This window comes from Aegilops tauschii, chromosome 2 (genome assembly GCF_002575655.3).
Source record: "Aegilops tauschii subsp. strangulata cultivar AL8/78 chromosome 2, Aet v6.0, whole genome shotgun sequence".
NCBI classification, from domain to species: domain Eukaryota; kingdom Viridiplantae; phylum Streptophyta; class Magnoliopsida; order Poales; family Poaceae; genus Aegilops; species Aegilops tauschii.
The window spans coordinates 409,316,581-409,330,747 of NC_053036.3; positions in this window are offsets into that span (position 1 = coordinate 409,316,581).

A 14,167-nucleotide genomic window follows, 5' to 3' on the forward strand; every position below is an offset into this window, starting at 1 on the left:
AAGGGTCGTTACTAAAGCCCTAGGCCTTTAGTCCCGGTTCTTACACAAACCGGGACAGATGGGCCTCCACGTGGCCGGTCCGGCGAGCCCAGGCAGGAGGCCCTTTGGTCCCGGTTGGTGGCACCAATCGGGACCAATAGGCGTCCACGCGTCAGCAGCTGGCAGGAGCTGAGGTTTTTGTTTTTTTTCTGAAAGGGGGTGGTTTAGGGGGTAATTTAGGGTGTGTTAGCTAGCTAAGAGAGAAGTGTCCTCTCTTATCTCCGTGCTTGGTTTACCAACGCTACTACTATGCCTAAACATGGCTTAGATTAAAGTGAAGGCAACATGTGGTGCATGTCGAAAGTAATACTAATCCTAACTTGATCAAGTTTGGATTAGTACAACTTTCGACATGCACCACATGCATGTTGCCTTCACTTCAATCCAATCCATGTTCATTTCACCCACTGATATATAATAACTCTTCATGCTTGCATCATGCATCATCATAATAATAAGTCCTACTAATCATCATCATACAACTTTCTGATCGTTATTAATAACAAGTCATACGATCATCATCCTCATAGTCATCGAACCAACCCTACTTAATTGTTCTTAGCACATGATCATCAATATTAGGTAGGACCTAATACCCTCTTTAAGGTAAAATAGCATAAAACAATATAGACCCCGACTCTCCATTATGGAGAATGGAGATCATCCCGTCTCCAATTCTTGCGCTTTGCTTCCTTTTGCTTCCAAGAACCTCCTTACGACTGTCCATACATTTTTTCCATTCTTTGATTTTCATGTCTCCACTTCTTTTAGAAATCTGGTATGGACAGTTGAGATTCGTAGGATGACCTGGTTGTATGTTCAAAACATCAAGGCTACCATTCTGATACATCAAATGAGGCACACAAGCCATCGGGATTCTCTGTTGAAAAACATAGTAATAACTTCATAGTTAGCAATGATGTACTAGTTTTAGAAGTATGCAAAAGATGCACGAACGTCGTAATAGTAAAAAATCGTACCAGGGCATCTCCATGGAAGTTACCGTAGTTCAACACGTGCACTAGTGGCACGTATTGACCATAATGTTGAGGAGTTTGATTGTAGATATTGTAATTCTCAAGATCAGTACAAAATGCGATCAGATGATTTTTCTCCTGATAAGTTAATTCGGAGCCTTCGGTGTAGTAGGTTCTGTCTACCATCTTTCGCACATTCTTTGAAGAATGAAAATAAGCTGTCAATGGAAATAAGCTGTCAACTATTTTGAAATAAACAATATAAATTAGCTAATAACTATGTTTGAGAAACTCACATAGCGGTAGAATTGGAGGCGTATCAACAAGGAACCAAATGTCCATATTGTCTTGCTCGATTTCAGGATCACCAAGATCCATGGTGACAAGCATACCCTCATCAAAACCATACATATTGCAAAGTGCTTCCCATTTTTTGCAACCAAAATGGGCTACGCTCTCAGAATTGTACAACTTTACTTCAAAATCCACACCATGATGAGTCCTTAGGTGAATTTTCTTTGTTTCGAAACTTTCATGGTCTTCAAAACCCATCCTCTCCAAGACATGGCGTCTTGCATGGCATGGGATAAGCTAGTCAAATTGTAAAAGATGAAAAGTACACGTTGAAATATTTGAAGTCGTGCTTAATTACGAAAAAATAACACTTGTCATCGTTGCATACCGTTTCAACATCGAAGGTCTCCTCCAGCTTAATGTTGAAGCGCCGATCTTCGTCCAGGTGAGGCCTGTCGCACAGACCTCGGTCGTCGTGGCACCAGTCGCACTCCCTCGGGAGACTTTCGTCGTCCGAGTACGACATTTCCTATGTTCATAATTCAAATATTAAACTTGTACAATTAAATATATGTACTAATTAAAAAAACCTAAATTAGATCATTATTATTCATCACGGGTTGACTATCGGTCTGTCGAGTCTTTTCTTGAAAACTCTCAGCTCACGTGGTGTACATATTCAACCGTCGGTGATGGTAGCTCCTCCTTTCATTACCGAGTGCATTACACCAAGTTGTCTAGCACACGGGAATGAAGGAGAAGCTACCCCCACGACAACAGTCGGGATTCTTCGTCCTCTCATATATATATGGTGGAGACTCTCCCTCACTGATTCCTCTATGACATTTGCGACTGTCGGTGATGGTAGCTCCTCCTTTCGTTCCCGAGTGCATTACACCAAATTGTCTAGCACACGGGAACGAAGGAGAAGCTACCCCCACGACAACAGTTGGGATTCTTCATCGTCTCATATATGGTGGAGACTCGACAGACTTAAAGTCAACCCGAAATATCGTTTAATTATCTTTCTAAAAAAGGACATATCGAGCGCCTGAAATTTGCCGGAACGGAAATATACATGTTTTTATCTACATCATATGAGCATTCAAACTTGATGGCCATTACATTTCAATGGTTGAAAATATGAGGAAAAACATTTCAAAATATCTTATAGGATTCATATTGACATGGAGATTTGGCTGGTCTCACCTCGAGGTCGGAGGGGGGTCGGTGACGGGGACGACGGTGGGGATGATGGAGGGGGCTCCTAGATTTCTGCAAAAATAAAAACCCTATAAGCTATCAACTGATCAAATGCATATGCCTTGCATAGTGCTCTCCAATTTTAGCATTCAAAGTAGGAGTAATTTTCCAATTTGAGCATTCAATAAGCAAAACAAAATCGTAAAATAAAGTAGTATTCAAATTAGCATGCATTCAATTATAAGCAAAACTACATCATCTCTTGCGTCCGTACATCGTCGAATATTATCACTAATACACCTCGAATACTATCATACATATAGCATCGCTAATACAGCTAGAACCGTAGCGCCCGACGGGTATCGGCGCGGGCGGTGGACACCCAAAGAGAAGGAACCATCACAGGATCACTCCAGTGAGATCCTTGAAGAACCTGCCACGTATTGTCGAACCTGCCCTCCAACGCAACCATGTAGCGACGGACGTGCTCGTCCTCCTCGTTGACACGGTGAAGTACCACCTCCGCGGTGTCCGGAAGCCTCGGCACCGTCACTGGCCCACGCGACCGCCACCAAACAAGGATCGGGTCAACGACGGGCTGGCTCCTCACCAACCTACGCCCCCCGGAAGGTAGCACCTCCCAATACCAGCCCGGCGGAGCCCAGTCCCGGACATGGCCCCTCTGATCAAGCAGGCCTCCTCCGCCGCGTCGACGACGAGGATGCGGGATAGGCATCGTCGACGTCGATGCAGGAATAATTGCTTGAACTAAAAAATAAACTAGTTTTATTAATTTTCTTGCTAAAAATAAACTACTTCTATAGTAAAATAAAGTAGTTTTATTAAATCCAACTAGTTCAACTACTAAGCACTTACTATAAATAAAATAAAGTAGTACTTACTAAAAATAAACTACTTCTACAGTAAAATAAAGTAGTTTATTAAATCAACTAGTTCAACTACTAAGCACTTATGAACATATACATAAATGAACTTTGATCATACACAATTTTCCTACACATACACAATATGAACATATACATAAATTGACAAAGAAAATTCTATGAACAAAAAAATCATAAAAATTCTATGAACAAAATAAAATTCTATGAACAAAATTACAACAGAAAAAAATTACAACAGAAATTTTTTAACAATAATATCATCAAAAAAATCTATGAACAGAAAAAAATTCTAACTTTTGCATATTCTTTTATGAACAAATTACAACAACTAAACGTCTAAATTAATACAACTACACGCATCTAAACTTAGAATTAGCTAGAAGGCAGGGGGCGGCGACGAGGAGGATGAGCTCACTGCAGGGGAGCGGCGACGAGGAGGCAGGGCACGGGGACGGCGACGGTCGGGTAGGGGCGCGGCGACGGGCGACGAGAGGAGGCAGGGCCGGCGGCGTCGGGGAAGGGGTGGCGCGGGGCGTCGACGGCGTCGGGGCGGCGCGGGACGGCGCCGGAGGCAGGGCGATGACGACGACGGCGACGGCGGGGCAGCCTGGCGGTGCGCGTCGGGGCGGGATCGAAGAATTGAACAAAAAATTTCACAAGTGGTGATTATATAGACAGAGCATTTGTTCCAGTTCGTGCAAATAACCGGTACCAATGCACCCTTTAGTCCCGGTTGGTGCCACAAACCGGGACCAAAGGAGGGTATTGGTCCCGGTTGGTGGCAACAAACCGGGACCAAAGGAGGGTATTGGTCCCGGTTGGTGCCACCAACCGGGACAAAAAGGGGGTTCTGCTGCCACGGCCAAAACTTTAGTCCCACCTCGCTAGTTGAGAGGGGCTCGGAGTGGTTTATAAGCCCCACTCACGCTGCCCTCTCGAGCTCCTCTCGAATGCAGGCTTACGGGCCTAAACACACTGTATCTGCCTGTGGGCCTACTGGGCCTTCTGCGGGCCTGAATCCTGGCCCATGGGTGGGTTTCTAGTCGTATTCAGGCCGTGGTGACCCAGTAGGTGGCATTTTTTATTTTTTCTAGTGTTTTTGTTTTCTTTGTTGCTTATTTTTTTTATTTTGTTTCTACTTACAACAAAATACTTACTGTTGCTATTTTTATTTATTTTATTATAGTTTATTTTATTTTATTTCTACTTATTTATTTTATTTTGTTTTTACTTATTTATAAAAGTTTATTTTATTTTGTTTCTACTTATTTATTTTATTTTGTTTGTACTTATTTATAAAAGTTTATTTTGTTTATACTTATTTATTTTATTTTATTTTTTGCTTTTTGTATTTATTTTATGAAAATTCTTTGATAATTTTAGTTGCATAAATTCTACATAATTTTAGTTTCAATAATACTAGAGGTTTATAAAAACTTTTTAGTTGATTCCTTTAGTACCGGTTCTAAGGCTGTTATAAAAGCATTTCAAATGAACTACGAAAAGGTTGAAAGTTGGCATGGTATCATCATTTCACCCACCTAGCATGTGCTGAAAAGTTAAGAGGGTTACAGCAAAAACTGGATGCACTTCGTGTACAAAACGGACAATATGTTTCGAGATATCAGGGTTTCATACGGAAACGCGTCTGTTACAACAGGCATTTCAAATGAACTACGAAAAGGTTGAAAGTTGGCATGGTATCATCATAATAGTTGTGGAGAGAAAGTCTTCACTTTTTCTTCGCTTGTGTCCTTTGCTTATTGTGCCGTAACCATGGATAATCTTCATCGTTTATCAGGATGCTTGGGTCAGCCTTGACTTTGAAGGGAGGAATTTCATGAAACTTTTCATAATCTTCAGACATGTCTGTCTTGCCCTCCAGTCCCACAATGTGCCTTTTTCCTGAAAGAACTATGTGACGCTTTGGCTCATCGTATGGTGTATTCGCTTCCTTATCTTTTCTTTTTCTCGGTTTGGTAGACATGTCCTTCACATAGATAACCTGCGCCACATCATTGGTTAGGACGAACGGTTCGTCAGTGTACCCAAGATTGTTCAGATCCACTGTTGTCATTCCGTACTGTGGGTCTACCTGTACCCTGCCTCCTGACAGATTGACCCATTTGCACTTAAACAAAGGGACCTTAAAATCATGTCCGTAGTCAAGTTCCCATATGTCCACTATGTAACCAAAGTATGTGTCCTTTCCCCTCTTGGTTGCTGCATCAAAGCGGACACCGCTGTTTTGGTTGGTGCTCTTTTGATCTTGGGCGATCGTGTAAAATGTATTCCCATTTATCTCATATCCTTTCTAAGTCAATACAGTCGAAGATGGTCCCCTAGACAATGAGTACAACTCATCACAAACAGTGTTGTCACCTCTGAGACGTGTTTCCAACCAACTGCTGAAAGTCCTGATGTGTTCACATGTAATCCAGTCGTCACACTGCTCCGGGTGTTTGGAGTGCAGACTGTTCTTGTGTTCATCGACATACGGGGTCATTGTCGGTGTCAAAACCGGCGGATCTCAGGTAGGGGGTCCCGAACTGTGCGTCTGAGGTCGATGGTAACAGGAGACAGGGGACACAATGTTTACCCAGGTTTGGGCCCTCTCTATGGAGGTAATACCCAACTTCCTGCTTGATTAATCTTGATGAATATGAGTATTACAAGAGTTGATCTACCACGAGATCGTAATGGCTAAACCCTAGAAGTCTAGCCTGTATGACTATGGTAATGAGTATCCGCTTTCCGGACTAAGTCCTCCGGTTTATATATGTTGGGCAACGTAGTAATTTCAAAAAAAATCCTACGCACATGCAAGATCATGGTGATGCATAGCAACGAGAGGGGAGAGTGTTGTCTACGTACCCTCGTAGACCGTAAGCGGGAGCGTTTTATCAACGCGGTTGATGTAGTCGTACGTCTTCACGATCCGACCGATCCAAGTACCGAACGCACGGCACCTTCGAGTTCTGCACACGTTCAGCTCGATGACGTCCTCGGCTTCTCGATCCAGCAAGAGGGGCGAAGTAGTAGATGAGTTCCGGCAGCACGACGGCGTGATGACGGTGTTGGTGAAGAGCAATCTCTGCAGGGCTTCACCTAAGCACTACGAAAACTATGACGTAGGATAAACTAGAGGGGACGGGGTTGCCGGCACACGGCTTGGTGTTTCTTGATGTGTCTTGGGTGCTAGCCCTACCCCTCTATTTATATGTTGAGCCTTGGGGTCGAAACTTGGAGTAAAAGCGTCCACAAAGTCGGTTTTACTCGAAAGGCAAGAGTCCTTCTCGGACTCCAGGGCCAGACGCCAGGGTTCCTGGCGTCTGGGACCGGCGTCTGGACCCAGACGCTAGGGACCCTGGTGTCGGTGTCAAAACCGGCGGATCTCGGGTAGGGGGTCCCGAACTGTGCGTCTAAGGCGGATGGTAACAGGAGGCGGGGGACACAATGTTTACCCAGGTTCGGGCCCTCTCGATGGAGGTAATACCCTACTTCCTGCTTGATTGATCTTGATGATATGAGTATTACAAGAGTTGATCTACCACGAGATCGTAGAGGCTAAACCCTAGAAGCTAGCCTATGATTATGATTGTTGATGTCCTACAGACTAAACCCTCCGGTTTATATAGACACTGGAGGGGGCTAGGGTTACACAGAGTCGGTTACAAGGGAGGAGATCTACATATCCGAATTGCCAAGCTTGCCTTCCACGCAAAGGAGAGTCCCACCCGGACACGGGACGAAGTCTTCAATCTTGTATCTTCATAGTCCAACAGTCCGGCCAAAGTATATAGTCCGGTTGTCCGAGGACCCCCTAATCCAGGACTCCCTCAGTAGCCCCTGAACCAGGCTTCAATGACGATGAGTCCGGCGCGCAGATTGTCTTCGGCATTGCAAGGCGGGTTCTTCTCCCAATTTCGAGTACCTGTCGAGTAGTGTCCGGCTTCTCATGAATGTTGCACTCCTTGGCTTCTGTGCCTAATAATGGCTATCTTCCACGTGTCGAGCGAATGCGAGAAGTCGGGGCATTTTTACACTTGCCACCCTAACCATGTGAGTAAATCGTCTATTTAAAGAGCCGGGGATCCTCAGATCCAGATCACACCATCCTCCCACAGCGAGTATCCATCGGAGCGCGCCCGAAAAGGTCCATCCCATCATGGCTGGCCATCGCAGCTCCTCCTCTTGCTCCCGTAGCCCTAAGCCAGGCAATTGGAAGAAGTGTTTCGTCCCCCACAACCAATTAGTAGAGTTACAGACCCAGGGGTTTCTCCCTCCTGTGTATATGGTCCCCGTCCGAGCCGGACTAGCCATTACAACAGCGGGGAGCAAGCTGAGAGCTTTCCCAACCCATCCATGGGGGAGCGGGTATGCAGCTGGAGGCCGTGGAACTCCAGGAGCCCGCGGAGGAATGAATGGAGCCGGACTAGCCACTTACAACAGCGGGGAGCAAGCGGAGAGCTTTCCCAACCCATCCATGGGGGAGCGGGTATGCCTTGTCCCTTACTTATTAAGGGGACTTGGATTTCCAATCCATTCGTTCCTCCGCGGGCTCCTGGAGTTCCACGGCCTCGAGCTGCATAACTTTACTCGATGGCTACGTCGCCCTTTGCGAGCTGTTTCTGGGCTGCGAAGCTCATTTCGAGCTATGGCAGAGGCTATTCTGCCTTGTGCCCTGTACACAGGAGGGGTCAATATATCAAGTGGGCGGAGCCGAAATATGGCGCATCGCCGGGACCAGATATCTGTCCGGCACTCCGAAGAAGACATCTGAAGACTGGCCTTCGGAGTGGTTTTATATGGAGGACGTCCCCCTTCCGGACCCTATTCGGATGGGCCTTCCTGAGTTCAATAACGCCCCTTTGGAGAAACGCCGCAGCTGGCGCCCTCGGAGCCCCCAGGAGGAAGATAACAGAGAGGTCCTTTACCTGATGAGCCGGATAAAAACGCTGGTCAAATCAGGACTGACAATAATCGAGGTTATGTCAATATGTATAATGTGGGGGGTGCAGCCACTTCAATATCGGGGACAACCCATGTGGCACTTCAATGGAGAAGACGATGCCACCCGCTGCGGCCGTAAAGGTCCGGACTCCGCCACTGCTCTAGCGAAAATACTGTCCGATTTATATAAAGGAGAGGAAGAGGAGTTCATCCGCATCAAGCCACGGGATGGATTCTCCATGTACAACCCCCCAAACTGGGTGAGCTGCTACTTTTTACTCCAGACCTTCCTACATTCTTCGTCATAAATATTTACCTTGCTATTTCATAGCAGGAACTGCGAAAAGCTGTGAGGGAGGTCCACAGCCCGTCTCCACAGCCAAAGGATTCTGACCGGGCCCTCGACCCCGGACTCGAAGAAGATCCGGACACATTTGTGGAGCTCATCGACAGGACGTTCTATCGGTTAAGCTGCGACGGTGACTTGGTGGCCATCATAGCCGATTATCCTGGACTGCTCCCTGCATCGCATGTAAGTAAAACCGTAGTCCCAACTTCCGAGAAGGATCTCTTTTTTGCACTTCACCCACCACACACATATGGTGTCTTACAGGGAAGGCCCTCGGGACGCCATGCCGAACCCGCAGTGACTCACCAACAAGGGGCACCGAAACCGGGTAGGCTTAAAAGGAAGGCGGTCAGGACTGAGACGCCGTCGCAGAGGTATGAAAAAGAACCCTGCTTCGCAGTTGTCGCCTTTAAAATATAATAACGTCCATGGCTCCTGGCAGGAAAAACGCTCGCCGGACCGTATCTGGAGAGCCTGCCGGCCACGCCTCCACCAGCCGGGCTCCAGAGCCGGACTCAGAGGCAGATGCTAACGTGGGGGCAACACCGGATGTTCCTCCTACAGAGGATGCGGATAGGCTGTCCGCTACAAATTCTGAAGTGGAGAGTGCCATGAATCATAGGCGTCGCCGGGCCGTACTCCGCGACCCTGGTTTCTCTGAAGAGGCATTCGATGCCTTCAATTCAGGGGACGCGTACATCCGAGCTGCTCAAAATGGTCTTACCAGAGCCACGGACCAGTATGTAAAGGACATACGGGTAAGAAAATCTGATAATTATGTATATCAGTAGCCCGTGAGACTTGAAACAGTTGGCACAACTGATTTAAGGATCATTATTTGCGTAGGTTCTTACGGAGAAGAATACCCAGTAGTCTCAAGAGCTGGAGGAGTGCAAAGCCCAGCTACGGGCCGCAATTTCCACAATGAAGGAGTCCAAGAAGGCCCCATCTGGTAACACTTGTTCCTATCGAAAAGAACGACATATACCAGTTAGTATTCGGCATGCCTGCAAATCTAACAATAGATTCTGCAGATGATCCCGGAGTGAATCCGGAGGTCGTGCGAGGGGATGAGCAATATGCTCAACGACAGCTAAAGGTTGGCGAGCGCGTGCTTACGCAGGTTAGGCGGGAGAAAAAGATCTCCAAGATACCAATAACCGGCTGAGTGTTGAACTGAGAGATGTTCGGGCCCAGCTTGCTGACTCCGTAAAGGAGAATAAGAGGCTTCGACGCGGCATTTTTAGTAAGTGTTTGAACGAACTTTTATAGAGTTCGGCGAAGAAACCGGCTAACAGAGTTATATCTGTAGGTATGCTGACGGGTCGTCCCGCAGAGCAGATGCCCGGGTCTGCGGGTGATCCTCTGCCAGAGCTCTCACAACTGCACGAACAAGTTCGGCATGTGATGCAGGGCATTGCCAAGTCCGCCTCCCTGCCAGGAGGCATGGGGGAGCTTGTAGAGATGCTCAAGGGAGCGCGGCGGCGCTTCCGATTATGGAAGATATCTGCCTGCCGACAAGGTATGAGGGAAGCCTGGGCCATGGTGAAGACTCGATATACCAAGGCTGACCCGAACCACATGGCCGAGGTCGGACCTGTGGGGTCTGATGGGAAAGAGATCCCCGTCAGTTTGGTGTATGACCAGGTGAAATTAGCCGTGTATTCCCAACAGGATTGTAGGCTAGACAACCTGTTGGATGGTATAGAAGAAGAATTTAGTCAGTCTAAGTGACTGTGTACTTCAAGTGACATATATTGTCCCTAGCCGGATTGTAAATCATTTGTCATGGTGGACCTTTTCGCTTCGACCTCCGGACCCGACAGTCCGGAGTGTATCCGAATACCCGCTCAGTTATGTAAAAACCGGGGTACGTGTGGAAACCAGGCGTAGGGGTCATAAGTGCTTGAACAGACAAGTACCCAACTAGCTATGTTATATTACATGGATAGTAAGAAACATCTTCCAGGGAGAATAGTTTCGTTAAGGGTTCCTTTCCCTGGGTACGCATGCATTAATGTGCATGTCCGAACTGTGAAAAGAGACGCAGGATATAAACATCTGGGGGCATGTATTGCAATAAGTAAAAGTCCTCTTTTGTTCACCGACCTATTCCCTTAAGAACGCTAGCTTTCGGCTTCACCCAGTCTGAGGTACACATCCGGCTGACCCGGCAGTAACAATTGCAGAGGTGCTCCCCTTATGCCCTAACCGAATTAACGGGAACGTAGGGCATAAACACAAGAGCCATGCAACCCAGCTTGGCCAAAACTTAAGTCATATCGATGCATATAATGGCGAAGAAAAGGTACATGTGTAGAAGTAACACATGTGCGGGGGGCATAGAGCCCGAAACATAGTTATATTAAGCTTCTGTATAAGAAGCCCCCAGGTATAGTGAGCATGCCTAGCGCGTCAAGATTGTGTAATCAAGACGCATTTTAACTTTTTAAGGCCGTGAAGAAGAAGAAAGAAAGAAAGAAAGAAAAGACAGATAACGGATATATATAAAAAATTGACGGGGGTAAGGAGACGAACACAGAGTCCGACACTAGGCATAGAACCTTCGGAGTCTGGCCGCGTTCCATGGGTTTGGCTCGAGTCGATTGTCCGATGCATCCCGCAGACGGTACGCTCCACCGGTCAGAACTTTGTCAATAACGAAGGGACCTTCCCATTTGGGCTTGAGCTTGTCCTTTTTCTTCTCTGGTAGGCGTAGAACGAGTTCGCCAACGTTATAAGTTTTGGCCCGTACTTCTCTGCTTTGATACCGTCGAGCCTATTGCTGATAGAATGCGGAGTGGGCTTTTGCCACGTCACGCTCCTCCTCCAGGGCGTCCAAACTGTCCTACCGATCAAGCTCGACTTCTTTCTCTTCGTACATGCGCACTCGAGGTGAGTCATGAATGATGTCGCAGGGCAGTACCGCCTCTGCGCCGTACACCATAAAAAATGGTGTGTATCCGGTAGTGCGATTTGGCGTGGTCCGCAGCCCCCATAGTACGGAGTCGAGCTCCTCGACCCAGTGCGTATCTGATTCCTTCAAGAATCGCACTAATCTGGGTTTAATGCCACTCATGATAAGACCATTTGCTCGCTCGACTTGACCGTTAGTTTGAGGGTGATAGACGGAGGCATAATCGAGCTTAATGCCCATGTTGCCGCACCAAGTTTTTACCTCGTCGGCTGTAAAGTTCGAGCCATTATCGGTGATGATGCTATAGGGGACACCGTAACGGTGTACAACCCCGGATATGAAGTCTATCACTGGTCCGGATTCGGCCATTTTAACTGGTTTGGCTTCTATCCATTTGGTGAATTTGTCTACCATGACCAATAGGTACTTTTTCTTATGGCTTCCTCCTTTAAGGGGTCCGACCATATCATGCCCCCAGACCGCAAAGGGCCACGTAATGGGGATTGTTTGGCGAGCGGTAGGTGGCATATGGCTTTGGTTTGCAAAAAGCTGGCAACCGACGCAATGTTGAACGAGGTCCTGCGCGTCTGCCTGGGCCGTCGGCCAGTAAAAACCTGTACGGAAGGCCATGCTTACAAGGGCCTGAGCTGCGGAGTGGTGGCCGCCGAGTCCAGCATGAATTTCTGCCAAAAGTTGCCGTCCTTCCTCTTCGGAGATGCACCTTTGAAGTACTCCGGTAGCGCTTTTCTTATAAAGCTCTCCCTCGTGGACCTTGTAGGCTTTAGACCGCCGCACAATGCAACGTGCCTCGTTTGGGTCCTCAGGGAGTTCTTGCCTAGTAAGGTAAGCCAAGAACGATTCTGTCCACGGGGCAATGACAGCCATAATCACGTGGGCCGAAGGTGTTATTTCGGTGGCAGAGCCTCCGATTACGTCAGAGTGTTCAGGGTCTGGCGTTGTGGCCGGATCCGGACTGTTTTTGCCGGTCTCCCCTTCCCACACCACGGATGGCTTAAACAGCCTTTCCAAGAAGATATTAGGTGGGACAGGGTCACGCTTAGCGCCGATGCGGGCGAGGATATCCGCCGCTTGATTGTTTTCTCGGACCACATGGTGGAATTCGAGCCCCTCGAACCGAGCTAACATTTTGAGGACGGCGTTGCGGTAAGCCGCCATTTTTGGGTCCTTGGTGTCAAAGTCTCCATTTATTTGAGATATTGCGAGGTTCGAATCCCCACGCACCTCTAGGCGTTGAATGCCCATGGAGACTGCCATCCGGAGACCATGCAACAGGGCCTCGTATTCTGCTGCATTGTTGGAGTCTGTGTATAATATTTGGAGTACGTATTGGAGTGTGTCTCCGGTGGGGGATGTCAGGACGACGCCTGCCCCCAGACCAGCCAGCATCTTAGAGCCGTCAAAATGCATGATCCAATTGGAGTACGTGCCGTACTCTTTAGGGAGCTCGACTTCTGTCCATTCGGCAACGAAATCAGCCAGTACTTGTGACTTAATGGCTCGCCGTGGTTTGTATGTTATGTCGAACGGGAGGAGCTCAATAGCCCATTTAGCAATCCAGCCCGTGGCATCGCGGTTATTTATTATGTCGTTGAGTGGTACTTCAGAGGCCACCGTAATTGAACACTCTTGAAAGTAGTGTCGTAGTTTCCGGGATGCCATGAAGACCGCGTATGCTATCTTTTGATAATGTGGGTACCGTGATTTTGCATGGAGTGAGGACAGTGGATACGTAGTATACCGGCTTTTGAAGCGGGAACTTATGTCCGTCCGTCTCTTGTTCGACGACGAGCACTGCGCTTACAACTTGGTGTGTTGCCGCTATATATAACAACATTGGTTCGCCGATATTTGGCGCGGCCAAGATTGGGTTGCTGGCCAAGACGGCTTTTATTTCTTCCAATCCGTCCGTGGCCGCATCCATCCACTCGAAGTGTTCGGTGCGTCGAAGAAGGCGATAAAGAGGTAGTGCCTTTTCTCCCAGTCGGGAGATAAAGCGGCTTAAGGCAGCCACGCATCCAGTTAATTTCTGGATTTGCTTGAGGTCTGTTGGGATGGCCAACTATGACAAAGCTCAGATTTTGGCCTGATTTGCTTCAATTCCTCTATTGGAAACGATGAAGCCCAAGAGCTTACCGGCGGGCACGCCGAAAACGCATTTTTCCGGATTGAGCTTGATGTCATATGTTTGGAGATTGTCGAACGTGAGCCTCAAGTCGTCTATTAAGGATTCGACGTGTCTGGTTTTAATGACCACGTCGTCTACGTATGCCTCCACTATTTTGCCGATTTGTGTTTCCAGGCATGTCTGAATCATGCGTTGATAGGTTGCACCGGCGTTTTTGAGCCCGAAAGGCATGGTGTTAAAACAGAAGGGGCCGTATGGAGTGATGAATGCCGTTGCAGCTTGATCGGACTCCGCCATCTTAATTTGATGGTATCCGGAGTATGCGTCGAGGAAACACAATGAGTCGTGACCTGCGGTAGCGTCGATAATTTGATCGATGCAGGG